The sequence below is a fragment of the Anopheles gambiae genome, chromosome 3 (assembly GCF_943734735.2).
Source record: "Anopheles gambiae chromosome 3, idAnoGambNW_F1_1, whole genome shotgun sequence".
In the NCBI taxonomy this organism is placed as follows: domain Eukaryota; kingdom Metazoa; phylum Arthropoda; class Insecta; order Diptera; family Culicidae; genus Anopheles; species Anopheles gambiae.
The window spans coordinates 45,101,829-45,115,121 of record NC_064602.1 but is presented as its reverse complement, the minus strand read 5'-3'; the positions used below and the strand labels follow the sequence as shown (position 1 = coordinate 45,115,121).

The window sequence follows — 13,293 nt, the reverse complement described above, 5'->3', positions numbered from 1 at the left end:
TCATGTGAAATGATCTTTAAATTGTCCTTAAATTATAATACATAATTATAGTAAAGTGTAAAATATGTTTAGAAGTTTTATGCAAACAATTGTTTTACCCATTTAAAGATGAAAGCATGCAAATCACAACGTACCATGGAAGTTCAATACAAAGACGTTGTCCACGCGTTGTTGTTATTCTCGTAAATTGTACAATTTCACTATGTCTCTCATACCATCGTTAGACGGTTGCAAGCTGCAAAATTTCTCGCAAGCTATTAGACGTCTTGTTCGACTGTGTTATCTCGATACTCTAGAGATCTTCCGTTTCAAATGGTTCTGCTGTTGAAAGTATGGGCAGTCCTAATGCTGGTACCACATTTGCAAAGGTATGTAAATTGCGATGAGGCAAAAAGGCGACGAATGTGTCCAAAGTGCTGTCCCTTCCTGAGCATGGGTTCGTCGCTTGTCGCGTCGTCAAGGTCCAGATGAGGCAAATTAGAACCGCTTTATCAACGCTTTTAGCCGGTTTGTAAGTTTTATTTTCTAGAATCATTTCCCTGGTAAGCTCAATCAGGACGGGTGTTTGAATCTCGACAAACTTAAGCTTGAGTTTAAGCTTCAACAGTTACAGCATCGTATTTCCTCCGTCAGGTCAACTATCTCGATTTTACTTCTCTCACTTGTTCTGATGCTAACCTGTTCACTGCAGAGTGGAGTTGCGCAAGACGATTAGATAAATATTACACACCTCACCGGCAAATCTGTTGGTTGGATAGCTGATCCTACTTTGCATAAATTTATGGTTATATTTTAATTCAATCAACCCAACGTCAGAATAACATGGTGAGGAACACAAGTAGAGAAAGAACGAGTTTGATTTCTTTATAATTATCACGATTAAACTAAGAAGTCCTACTTTTTGTGTAGCCTTTTGGTGATAAATTTTAGTTTGAAGTAAGTCTACCTACACCTACACCTTGCAAATAATTATTTATTTATATATTTAAAAAAAATGTATGCATCAATGAAATGTTCAACCCCAAAACAAATATGTTCTCCGTTTGAAGTAAATGCGCTTTGTACAAAGTGTTGAAACTTACTGCTTACCTCAAAGCAATGATGATTTTTTTTTCTTAATTTATTTTCCACTCCTTCTTTTAACCGAGCAAGTGCATCACAGACGTTAGCGTCTTTATGGTATGTATCAACTTCACAGCTGCCAAATCCATTATGTGGTCATGGCATACGTGCTGCAGAGGTTCTTGATCTTTCTCTCAGGTCGTCCGTTTGCTTGCAGTTCACGCTCATACTCTCACGTATTCGTAATCATTTCACATCCTATCAAGAAAAGATGCATTGCTAAGCCCAGAAGTTCACCTTACCGGGTGGAGAGTAATTTAATTAGCTAGCTTGCTGCTCGCATCTTGTCAATCGGAATGCACATCTCGTTTCGAGCTGTTTAAGATGACCAATCCAGTTGAGCGGTGATCGTACTGAAGTGGTCGTCATCTTGGTGGAATGGTTTCACTGTTCCGTGCCTTATTGTTTCAGATAAATCACTGCACGATAAATCTACGTACAACATTAACCTTTGGCTATTCTTTACCTATTTTTGTTCCTATTGTATTCTTCCGTTCTCTAGAAGTACTTCAACAATAAATCTTGACAATCCTGTTTTTTTATCAACAACTAATATAGTTTCACAATTATTCTCCTGAATAAAGTAAAATAGTTCCACAATATGTACAAACAGAAGCTGCTTTTGTGTTTGGCAATTAGACGCAAAGATCAGTCCAGTTTATCCAGCTTTTGAAATCATTTCTATAAATTCACCTCGCGCCGGATGCGAAAAATAAAGTAGAATGGTCCGAAGTGGCAAAAGACCTATACACGACACTTTAATTTATTTCCTCAAGCATTGACCACACGTGCCAAGCGCCTTGTGTCTTTCGGTTCACACAAATAACCTGTGTGAGCTTTCCGGTAAGCGGTAGCGGTGAAAAGAATAAAAAGTTATGACCCTTTTGACAGTCCACAAATCATTCCATGCTGCCACGAGTGCCGACCCCCGACGATTGTTCAAGTGTCCGGAGCAGCATACTTCAGTCCAGTGAGAAAGTGTTGCACGAAAGTTTACTCTGCGCTGCGCTGATTAAATGATGAATGTCGTCTAATTAAACGCACCATGTCGGCGCTGTACGTGTTTTTTTTAAAGTGCCACTCTCACCAGCAAAATAAACAGCTGACACTATAGCAAAGCTCGAAACATGCGGTAGTTTCATACGATGAAAGTCACTCTACAAGACAGTTCTGCTGTCAAGATTTAAGTATTATGGTCATGTTCGGTAGATTTTTTTTTGTGCTCTTTCCCTTGCTGTGCTTTTAATATTCTTTCGACATAATTTTCATCCCCATCCTTCATATCGCTAAGTACACTTTGTAAAGCGTAATGATCGTGAAAAAAAGAAATCATGCTCTGTATTGCGTAATTAGATAATAGCCCACCGTGCCTTTGAAGGTTATAAAATCATTCATCCTACCGTGCTTATGACGGTGTAGCGCTCAATTACCAAGATGACAGACCTCTATAGGAAGAATTATATATTGTTCCCAATCCGTAGACTTTAAGTATCTCCATGGGTAATATTTGATTCTTACTACAGTAAAGAGAGCAGGGTGGAAAGGCTCACGTGCAATACAATTTCTTCTTTACGCAAGCAAACACTGACAGTAGCCCTTGCTCTCGACCACCGTGCATGTTTGCGCCGTAAAACCTTGGATTGGTGTCATAAAATTGTCCATAAAGGTGTAAACCTACAACTGGACCACCTTCAGGTAAATTGCATTTTCTCCGGAAGCTTTGGTTCGTTTGTTTGGGGTATTGCTTAGCTACATCCGAATGTTCCGATACTGTTGATACAATGACAATGAATGTGTTGACTTTTTAACAGTAATGTGAATGATCGTTTTAATTCAAGAAGTATTCAACCACTCACTAATAAGTGAAAAATTATATTTCTAAAATTATTATTTAAGTGAGCTTATTGTATCGAAAATATGAATAACGTTGACAAACAATTATCATCCAAGGTGAGTCAATTGGAGTCAAGGATATTTACGGAATTGAACTATATAATCAAAAGCAATGCAAAAAGGTGCAGGCAATATATTTAACATGCTTTTTAAATCCGTTTTATTAAATCTTTTTAAATACCATCACGCTGCAAGCGTAAATTTTACCAAAGCAAATGAATTTTTCCCACGAAACAGAGTGCATATTGCAACGCTTTTACGACACCCAACCACATGCACAAGACGAACGGCAGTAACAATATTTTAAAGCAAGCAGTTACACTTAACAATTACCAAAGAAAAGTAAAAACTTCCCACAAAACGAACATATGAACGAATGGCGTGACGTTAAAAGAAAGAAACAAAAAAAAAACAACGATACCATCCAATTGGGATCATTACCGATAATGTTTTTTTGCCGGCCAATGCCGAATGCTACGATTTTTGCAAGTCTCTTCGTTGCTTGCCCAGGCTGCGATCACGACGATGACCGCCGGCGACGAGAAGCACTGTGACTGGCAAACCGACACCGCCTCGCTGCCCTTTCGGAACTGCATCAGTTGGAAAAAGGCAATAAGGGCATTATCGCGATACGGTAACGATCTGCAATTCGAGTGGACGTACTGCATTGCAGTGGGCAACAAGCCGAGTTCGAACGGAATTTGATCGTTTCCCTCCTATTTCACGCACGATAGGCGGCAGCTTCCAGTGTGAACCCAGTGTGGGCCCAAGAATTCAGTGTTGCTTGCTGAAACATCGAACCGTCGTGGAGAGTGTGGAGTGGTACACGATTCCATAATGATCCTGTACTGCTGCATCCATGATCGCGAAGAGGATCTTTGCGACGGTGATTAAGTGATCGTTGAGCAGTGGATGGAGCATGTGAGTGAACATGTGCTGTGGCAGTGCGTCGGCCGTCCGTGAGATTTGGTCGATATTTTACCTGTACGGTAGAGAGCTCACCCCCAACATTTTGCCGCCCGATCTCACTCGATTGATGTATGGATTATTACGGCTTGTTTTATGTGCCCGAAGAATCGTGCTGGTGTAATTATTTTAATGGAAATTACCCTCCACTCCAGAGCTGCATGACGGCGGAGTGTATAGAGCGATGTGGCAAAATTATGGCCGTGGAATGTTGCACCACTTTTAAACCAGTACGGTCCCCTTAAAACGAGAAGCTAGGCCGTGGTCGAGCGTACCAACTCAGCGAACCGTCTCTATCGGTTCGTTCGACCACTTTTACCTAGCAGCCAGCAAGTTGATCTAATGATCAAACCAAAACGGGCGTTTGCTTTCCCCCGACATCTTTTCAATTGTTTTTTTTTTAGATCTTTAGCCGCAGGCTCTCTTTGATGCACATCTTAATCCAGCCCGCTCGCGTCGGTGGTTGAATCTGGACATCTATGGTAATCACTGCCTTTTGATTCAAATCCCTTCCGGCTGGCTCTGGAATAGGTGATTGTGCCCAGGCTGAATGATACATTACCCCATAATTTAATAAACTTTATGATAAGCCACATCGTGCCACCAGCACAACCCGCCACAAGTGTAATGCTACCCGCACTAATGGTTATTTTATGCAAAATGGCCCATTAGGTTGCCTCACAGTTTGGTCGGATGCGCGTTAGAGAGAAACGAACTCAGATTGTTAAAAAGGGAGAGAGAAAAAAACTGACCCTCAATAGTATAGATCGAATGATAGACTGTTCGGTGACTCCTTTACTGCTACGAGCATTTGGACGTTAAGAGCAGGCTGACCAAAAGGCTTTAAAACTGTTTTTCTTAGACTGGGTTCAGGGCGTTGGAAAAGTGATCTTTATTAATCAATACTCAATTAACACCAATTTTAGATGCGCAACCAAGCTTTAACGGCTTCCACAGAACGATGAATTCAAACATTTTAGACGTCTGCGACAATTAAAATTTATTTTAGGTTATTATTATCACCCAACTGTGGATTAATCGGGAGCCCAACAGTTTACATATATATTAACTATTTTAATTATTTTTAAAGGGTAAAATGTTATTAACGATCTCGTGCGTAGTAAAAGTTATGCAAGTTAATTTAAAAAAAACTCTTTCAAATAAGTCGCAGCATCGAACATTCATCAAAATAAAAGGAAATAAAACCTTCCAAATCATACAAGTTAGCTTCCAAAAAACCGCAAATCAAAAACGAGTGAGTAAAATCCAATCAAACAGAACAGAACAACGGCACGCGTAAAAGAAGGGTAAGATTAAACGCCGTTGGAATCGCTAATTAATACGGCTATCATTGCTAATGGTCTCTTGAGGTTTTTTTTGTGTTATATTCCCTGCCTACTATTGCCAATGACGAGCGGTTCAAAATATGCTTGCAACCCGTTGTGCAGGAAACATGAAGCGCTCCACATGTGAAGGTACTTCTCGCTCGTTCACGATACGCTGTCCCTCTGTGAAGCGAAATGCAAGCTTATTATTTATCTTTTCACTGTCGGGAGCTTGTTTGGCATACGGGAGCACCAAAATATATTTTAAAACATTCGCCGTTGATTTTCATGAGCTTTGTCGCTACACTAGTTTGTTGAACGTGAACAGAAATGTAACATAGGACTCTGTTGAATCATAACATAAATGATAGTTTCCGTTGGATAGATGCAGTGTCGACATGGGCTAACATTTCAATTGGTCATGCCACTGGAATGAACCTCTCATAAACTCTACTCACAGGGTGACATTCATCTACGAAACCATCTACACAAGACGCCAGTATAGTGGCAAGTTTTCGTAACGAAACGGAAGCTAATAAATTCATAGATCATAACGTTTTGATAGCGGCGATGTTGCCCGACGATTCCTCGACGATTCCGTCTGCCGGTTCCTTATCGGTGCACTCCCCATCATATGTCCTCACGTTTACAACCTACGACAACAGACTGTCCCATCGTACATCTGTTAGACGGGATCTAAATCCGGCCGAATGCGAGCTCGTAAAAAGGTGAGTTATGCCCATGCCAGTCTGAATCACTTGAGAAAAATTGTTAACATCTTCTCGTGTCTCGGTCACGTACTATCTCAACACAACACGTTTCTGTTTCAACACGTAGAAGACAAAGTATTTGCAAAGCCGACAAGTGAAAGTATTTCCCACATTGATTCAACGGAAATCAAAGACATCCTCCATGAATATAGTAACCACAAATTATTGTCTATAAACATATTGTCCAATTACATTCTCCATTCTAGCCATATAGTGTACTTGAGTCTAAATGTCTAATAGTCCCTATCGCCGGATACTGACACAGTTAGACGTTAGCATGCGATCTTAATCATTGTTTTAAACGATCTGCCAACAAATTTTACTTCCATCTCCCATAAACATGTTACCATAATTTACTTGTGTGTGTGTTTTTTTTTTTTGCAAAATAAAACGAAATACAGATTTTCAGCTTCGATTATGTGATTGGCATCGTAACAAATTTAATTAAATGTGCGATATAATTAACAAGCATAACATATCTTTACCAAGCAAACCCGTTTTATTTTTTGTTCTTTTTACTTTGGAAAGTATTTATAAAACATATGGATATTCATTTACTTATTATTCATTAATAATGACCATTCCGTAAAGCTTTGACTAGCCAATCTTACAGAAATAGAACACTATTTTTCCAACATCCTTCAATTTGCACCAAAAAGATAACTTTAGTCGACACTTTTATGCTCTCGCCATACACAACATATAGTTGTGTTATGTATGCGCTGCTTAAGATTTGTAAATCATAATTAACGTCAACCCAACTCTTCATTCCAAAATTGAGCAAGAAATTATTCGATTCGATTCGATTTTTTACCCCACGTAGTGTGGCACTGAATTTGTCGCTATAATTTATCGCTCCCCATTTGCATAATCGATTATCATACTGGGTTTGTCGGACTCAAACAGCACCGACTAATCGATATGCCTCGGTGGAGATTTCGATCAATGCTTCCGATGCTGCCACGGTACGCAATGGGTTGCCTACTCGTGGAATTCAGATTGAAGAAGATTCTCGCATTTCGCTCTACATAGCCCACGTGCATCGAAACAAAACTACGAAAAACGTCGCGCTTATGGGGAACGTCGAGGAAGTTTAAGTATGTATTGGTATTTTGCCCCCTACCTGGAAGTCATACATTGAAATGGTATCGTGCTTTTTTAATCGATGCTAAGCTGGGCACGATCGAAATGCCGCCCAATAAAAAAACGATTAAATTACTTCAACCTCATAAACGAAGCTATATATTTTACCTGTCACATCTGCGTAAATATTTGTGACTTTTCAATGACCCATACTAGCGGATAGAGACCCTAAAGATTTCTCTTGTGAAAATGGGTTTCGCTTCAATGTGGCCATTTCAGTCTAAGCAATCTAATCTAAAATTCTTTCGATCATATCTTCCGACCGTAGGAAGATGTCATTCCGTAAGACACACTCATGCAAGAAAAGCTATCGCCACAATTCCTCAGCATCGCACATTCACAATATACCTCAAACGTCACAGAGATACTCACATTGATATGCGAATTGTATCCAATTTTATTGTGGTCAACGTGCTGTCAATAAGTCTTTTTTTTATATATATTTTATCGTACATTCTTCACACCATAAATTATCCTGCCAAAACCGGTAGAGCAATAGATAAAAAAGGCTTGTGTGCCTCGTAAAAGCTACGATCACGCGAGCATCAGAAATGCTTGTTCGGCGATAGCTTTGGGTTTGGTTCTTAGTAGATATGGTGAGTTTTATAGGAGGTTTCGAACTGAATAGCATCTTTATGGCCGTTTTTTAAGTCGAAATTAAGTGTGAAGCTTATGTGAATGCCGCCAGAACATAATCATAGCCCATAATCCTACAGTGTTTTTTTGTAATGATAGGAATGGAAATCAGAAAAAACTAAATAGTTTATTCTCATTTAGTTATCGGTAATATTCAAGGATTTGAATCAAGAGTTAGCAAACAATTTCCATTGTGGAAATGATTTTTTCATGCATATTGTATGCCGTTATCATCAGTTCAGAACAGGTGCCGTTAGCTACACTTTCTAATTATCCACTGTTCTCCGCTATGCTTCTGGCAATAAAGTTAGACAGTCCATCGGAACGACTTTATAGAACCGACTTTTATGTACCTCGCGTTGCAACAAATGACCCACATAAAAACGGTTCCCTATTGCACAATAAAAACGGAAGACCACGGCATAGCAAATAAAAATCGCTAAAACTAACATTACGCACAATAAACGTCTACGACGTCACGAACGTTTAGAGTGGATTGAGATTACACCGATCACTGGTTCCATGTCCCATGCAGGCAGCAGTGAAAGAAATACGTTCGATGCACAAGAAACGAACAACCGCTAGATTGACACCTTCGATAAGACATCGTTTTTGTGGCAGGCTCGTGTTGCATTTTCCGCACGTTTACTTTCCAACGTACGTGTATAGGGGTCATTATACCAATCAGCTGCTCGAGATATGTAAGGATGTGCTATCACGGAAGGTTTCGTTCGATGTGATATTCGTTCTGTGGACAAATACAGTGTTTGGTAATTCAGATTTTGGTAGCCAACGACAGTGTCATTGTTGTCACAATTTTCTCTTTGCAGTGACACAACAGTTTCCCACTAAATCGATTTAAAAATGTTAAATATTTCCCCTACAATCAGTTCTTCTTTCATCCATGAGCTCCAAAACACATTCCTCGAACGGAAATGCTTTAATGCAAAAACACTCTACACCACCTTATCTTGGCAAGACTTTTTACCGCCGTTTTCGATAGCGTGTGTGCTTGCGTACATCTCCAAACAAAACCCGTATTTAAAACGCCCGGCTCCAACATGGGGGGAGCATCTCGACATTTCGACAACGGTACAACAAGCATGCAACAAATGGCAACACAAAATCGAGCAGCAAATTCGCTCGTAATAGCATCCCGTTGCTTAAGCGGTTTACTGATAAGGGCGACGGCTGCACAGAACTTCAGCACTTGGCTGGCACATGACCTACCCGAATCTCGTTTCCCTCGGTCTGGAATGTCCAACGGGCGCGTCATGATTGCACAGAAACTATCGCTTCCTAGAGTAGCGACAACCTAGCTCAGGGCTTATCCCACCACGCCATGGCACACGCAACGTACCGGTGGTCGCGCTCTCGGAGGTCGAGGAAACCAGGCTACAACCAACGCCCCATCCGTACCGGAGTGACTCGCCACAGACGGCTTGAGCTAACTCACTCACCCGCGACTTGGAGAAATGGTCGACGTGCCGCTCGCGGTGTAAATTATAGCTGGTTATAGCGATCCGACACCAAATCGATTAATCGTTGTTGCGTTTGGCGAGGCGCACCGAAACCATCCCAAAACCGGTTGGTGCCCGTTGGAAAGTTCTATTGACGGGGCTAGTTTTGCTTCCTTTCTTGTCCCTTGGTGGGGAACCGTTGGGCGCGTTAAGCATGCAAGCTGCGGAGGTTTTTAATTGACGGAGTTCTTGCATCACACCTTGACCACGGCTCTGACCCTGCAATGCTATACTTATTTCTTTTTTAACACTGAGCCGGGTGAGTGGGCCTTTTGTAGCGATCTTAGCACGCTTGTCCGAAAATCCAACCAGCAAAAGCGACCAAAAACCCTCGCCGACTGGAATGTTTTTCAATGTGTCTAATTACTCAACGGAAACGGTAGCAAACAAAAGGCGTTTTGGTGTATTTATACCGCACACGGTAATTAGATTTTTACCTACATGATACAGGATGGACTAATTTTCAAACTATTGTTAACTCTTCTGTGTGCTGTATCACTTTAAACTATCAAGCTACACGATAACACACTGACAAATAGTAACGGGTAAAACATTCCCAATTTTTTCACAATTTTTCAAAAAAAAAAACAACGATGAAGCATTTTTCCTTTTTGATATCTTGATAACCAAACAGATTTATCAAACAAAAAGGCTACCGATGACTTCGGCCCCTACGGCATGCGATGAAAAGTCATAATTATGCATAAAGTACGGCGAAAGATTTCAGCTCCCTCGGGGACCGGTGGCAATCGGGCACATAATTACTGTCAACAGTGATCGCGCAATTAAATAGCGCGGACGAGGTACCGCCGCCAGGTGAAGCGCACTGACACATTTATCAAACCGTTTACTTTGCACGGATGCCGGCGGCTTTACGTGATATTATCCTCACGCTGCTCGTTGTCGATTGTGTTTCTTTTTACGTATTATCTGTGAACAAGAATGCATCGACATCGAGCCTAGAAAGGTGCCGACCCGGCCGCACAATGAGCAGCGATAGCGAAATAAAAAGTATGATGGTACGTTTGCAGAAACTTTAATAAAATATGACAAACAATAACTGACCTTTTTTACGAAGACTAAACTGATGCTGTAAAGGGTAGAAATCACATGATTTTGTGGAACAACATGTTTTTGAGAGTTATTTTTGTATATGACATTTGATTTTATTTTTTTTAAAGCTCTGTATTTCAGCTTTGCCGTTAGTTTCACAACTCATATGAAAAAACACAATATCAATAAATAAACACTTCAGCTGGTTCCACTCCCCTTTAAACGTACGATGTCCCTCATAAAATTACAATCGCCGTATAAAATGACCTTATTTCTTAAACGCAGAAAATACCGTGAAACAGGCGTGTTGATGTACGCGGACGCACGCAAACGCTTGGAAAAGAGCTGACAGATTCTGCACCCATCGTATCATCGCGAATAAAACGCACATGGAATACAAATCGAACCACCCAGCGTTAGCCATCGGATCCCGGTTCTGTCCCATCTTTCTGTCACAGCGTCGCACCACGGTACTAAATGCACACACACGCTGTTTACCTCTCTCTTTCTCTCTCTCTCTTGCTAGATCCAATGTTCGGACCTATTCCGCATCCCAGACGTTTAATAATATTCATTACCCGTCATTAGCGCACCATTCTGCTCCATGGCTTCCTGAATCCCGTGGCGGCTCGGGACGGGATAGAATAGGCTTTTCTTACCAACACCCGATGAGGTAAGTGCCGGCTGGCGTTTCCCAATGGAATCCTAACGGCTCCCGGTAGACTTTGGCGCGATGAGAAAAGTGTGCCACCAGCAGTACATGTCTCTGTTTGGAGGTTGCATGAGCTATGGCGATAGCATGGGCACTCGTGCTGACACAGGGTACGCAGCGAACGCTCATTCGGCAATGTTCTACACGAATAAAAACATTTTATTGATTTCCCGCCCAACCATCTCCACAGAGCAGATATCCATCGGGAACCTGAGCTGATTGCTTGGGCTAAGCCGTAAAGAGTGACTGCGTTGGAATGATCGCGGCAAGAACATTTCACCCTCATTGCCATTTGCCGCTCTCATGGGATAGAAAATTGTGGCGAAATTATTGCTCAAATTCCCAGACAACTATCCTATATGTGTGCTGCAATCGCAAACCATGATTCATTAATTCAAACACGCTAAGAATCTGCTTACCCCTAGATGGATCGCCCAGATCTAAATCAACCAGTATCCCGGTTGTGCCAGCGCTTTGGAGTCTCTCGGGCAGCAAGGTTACACTGCAATGATGTGACAAATAAATTACCAGATGATATGTAAACTACAGCTAACCAAGACACTTTCGGTGTAGTGGCGTACTAATTGAAGCTAATTGGAAATGTTTCTTGGCGAAGGTGGTTCGCCGGTTAGTAGGTCAGCATGATCTGTGTAACAGATTCAGTGACTGATTGGGCATTCCTCTGTCGAAGGTTTGAATAATTTGTTTCAAATGGTGTTTAACAACATTAAAAACTGTTGGTAATTCTGTCATATTTGAGTCTCTTTGAGACTAATTCAGTCAATCGAAACTCTAAATACTATTCATGCAAGAATATAATTACAATACAATAACAATGTATCTATGTTCAATCAAAATAAACATATCAACACCTCTCTCTGATTGGTACTGCAATAATTTAAATAATTCAAATTGATACACATTGTTAAATTGATTATATTGTTTATTATATGAAGTAAATTAACAAAATAGAAAAATAATAAACTTTAATAGAACTGAAATTAACATTACTATAAACTATAAATTGGAATTTAATTAAATATTAGTGCTTTTATTATAATCTTCCACATGTATTGCGGTTTGCTTGCGCACCATAAGTAAATATTCTCTTTTCGGTTTTCATTTACATTGGTAAATAATTTCAATACATCCTTTTTTTCATTTCATATTCAATACCATTTCTTAACTATAAACTATAGTTAACAAGAGTATGTTTTCTCTACGTTTGTGTTTGACTTGTATAAAGCAAGCGTACTCTTTGTAATTCACTTTATTTTTTCTGTCTTAAAAGCTTGTGTGTGCAACGAAATATAATCTTTATGTTTTTTTACGGAACAAAATACCTCGAAGTATTTCAGATAGCCAAAGAAAGCACTGAAACCCACGGACACTGGCGCAATTTCACGATTAAACACTCCAGCACAATTACTTGTCCTCCAGATTGTTAACCAGTTTTAACCCACTAGCCTATCTGGCAAGCAGTCCCATTGAATCCTCAATACAAACTCTTGTAAAAATCAAAACCGCACGCAGAGTTAAGCGGGGGCATAAAAAGAATCGTTTTACCCACGAACGGACGACTGCATCAGGTCAACCTGGGTGGCCAGCGCCCATCAAATGCAATGTTTTGTGTATGAGCCGTTCGATACATCAGCTCGATCAATTTGGTTCCGACCGATCAGCGACTGCCCGTGCAGCGAACCTTGAGTCTGCTATCGCACTTGATCTCGGACCAAACACGATGCGGTGAACGATCAGAAACTACCGAGAACGCTTGCATGCACAGAAATATCAGCAGATCAGGGAGGAAAAGGCTTAGAGGATGGCGTTGAGGTATAAATTAAATCTTATGAATACCTTTAATTTGCCATCAAAACCCACCAGGAGAGGAACGCAGCCAGCCATCGATGTGTGCTGCAGTAAAATGCGTATTTAATTTCCATAATGATTCTTCTTTTCACCTCGCTGTGCTTTTTTTTCTTTGTGTTCCCCACACACAAATGTCTGTAAAGAAGGATAAAGGTAGGGTTGACAATTTTAACTCGAAGCTCAGCCTCTTTTAGCTATCACTGAATAGCGACTAGAGAAAATTTCTAATAACATCACACCGTAGCTACAGGTCGATGTCTTCTGACGACGACTGTATGTCTTAA

The 13,293-nt window shown here is 40.6% G+C and overlaps 1 protein-coding gene across 2 annotated transcripts in view; it reads right to left on the bottom strand.

Annotated features, from left to right (window-relative positions):
- LOC1279348 (unconventional myosin-Ia) overlaps positions 1-13,293 on the bottom strand; it is a 77,217-nt gene that overhangs the window by 47,500 nt on the left and 16,424 nt on the right. The window contains exon 1 of one of the 2 annotated variants that reach the window (XM_061656487.1): positions 11,560-11,620. The exons of the other annotated variant lie outside the window; for it this stretch is intronic. The gene's annotated coding sequence lies outside the window, so the exon portion shown is untranslated. Of the gene's footprint in view, positions 1-11,559; positions 11,621-13,293 lie in introns of those variants that run through there. 2 annotated transcript variants of the gene reach the window in all.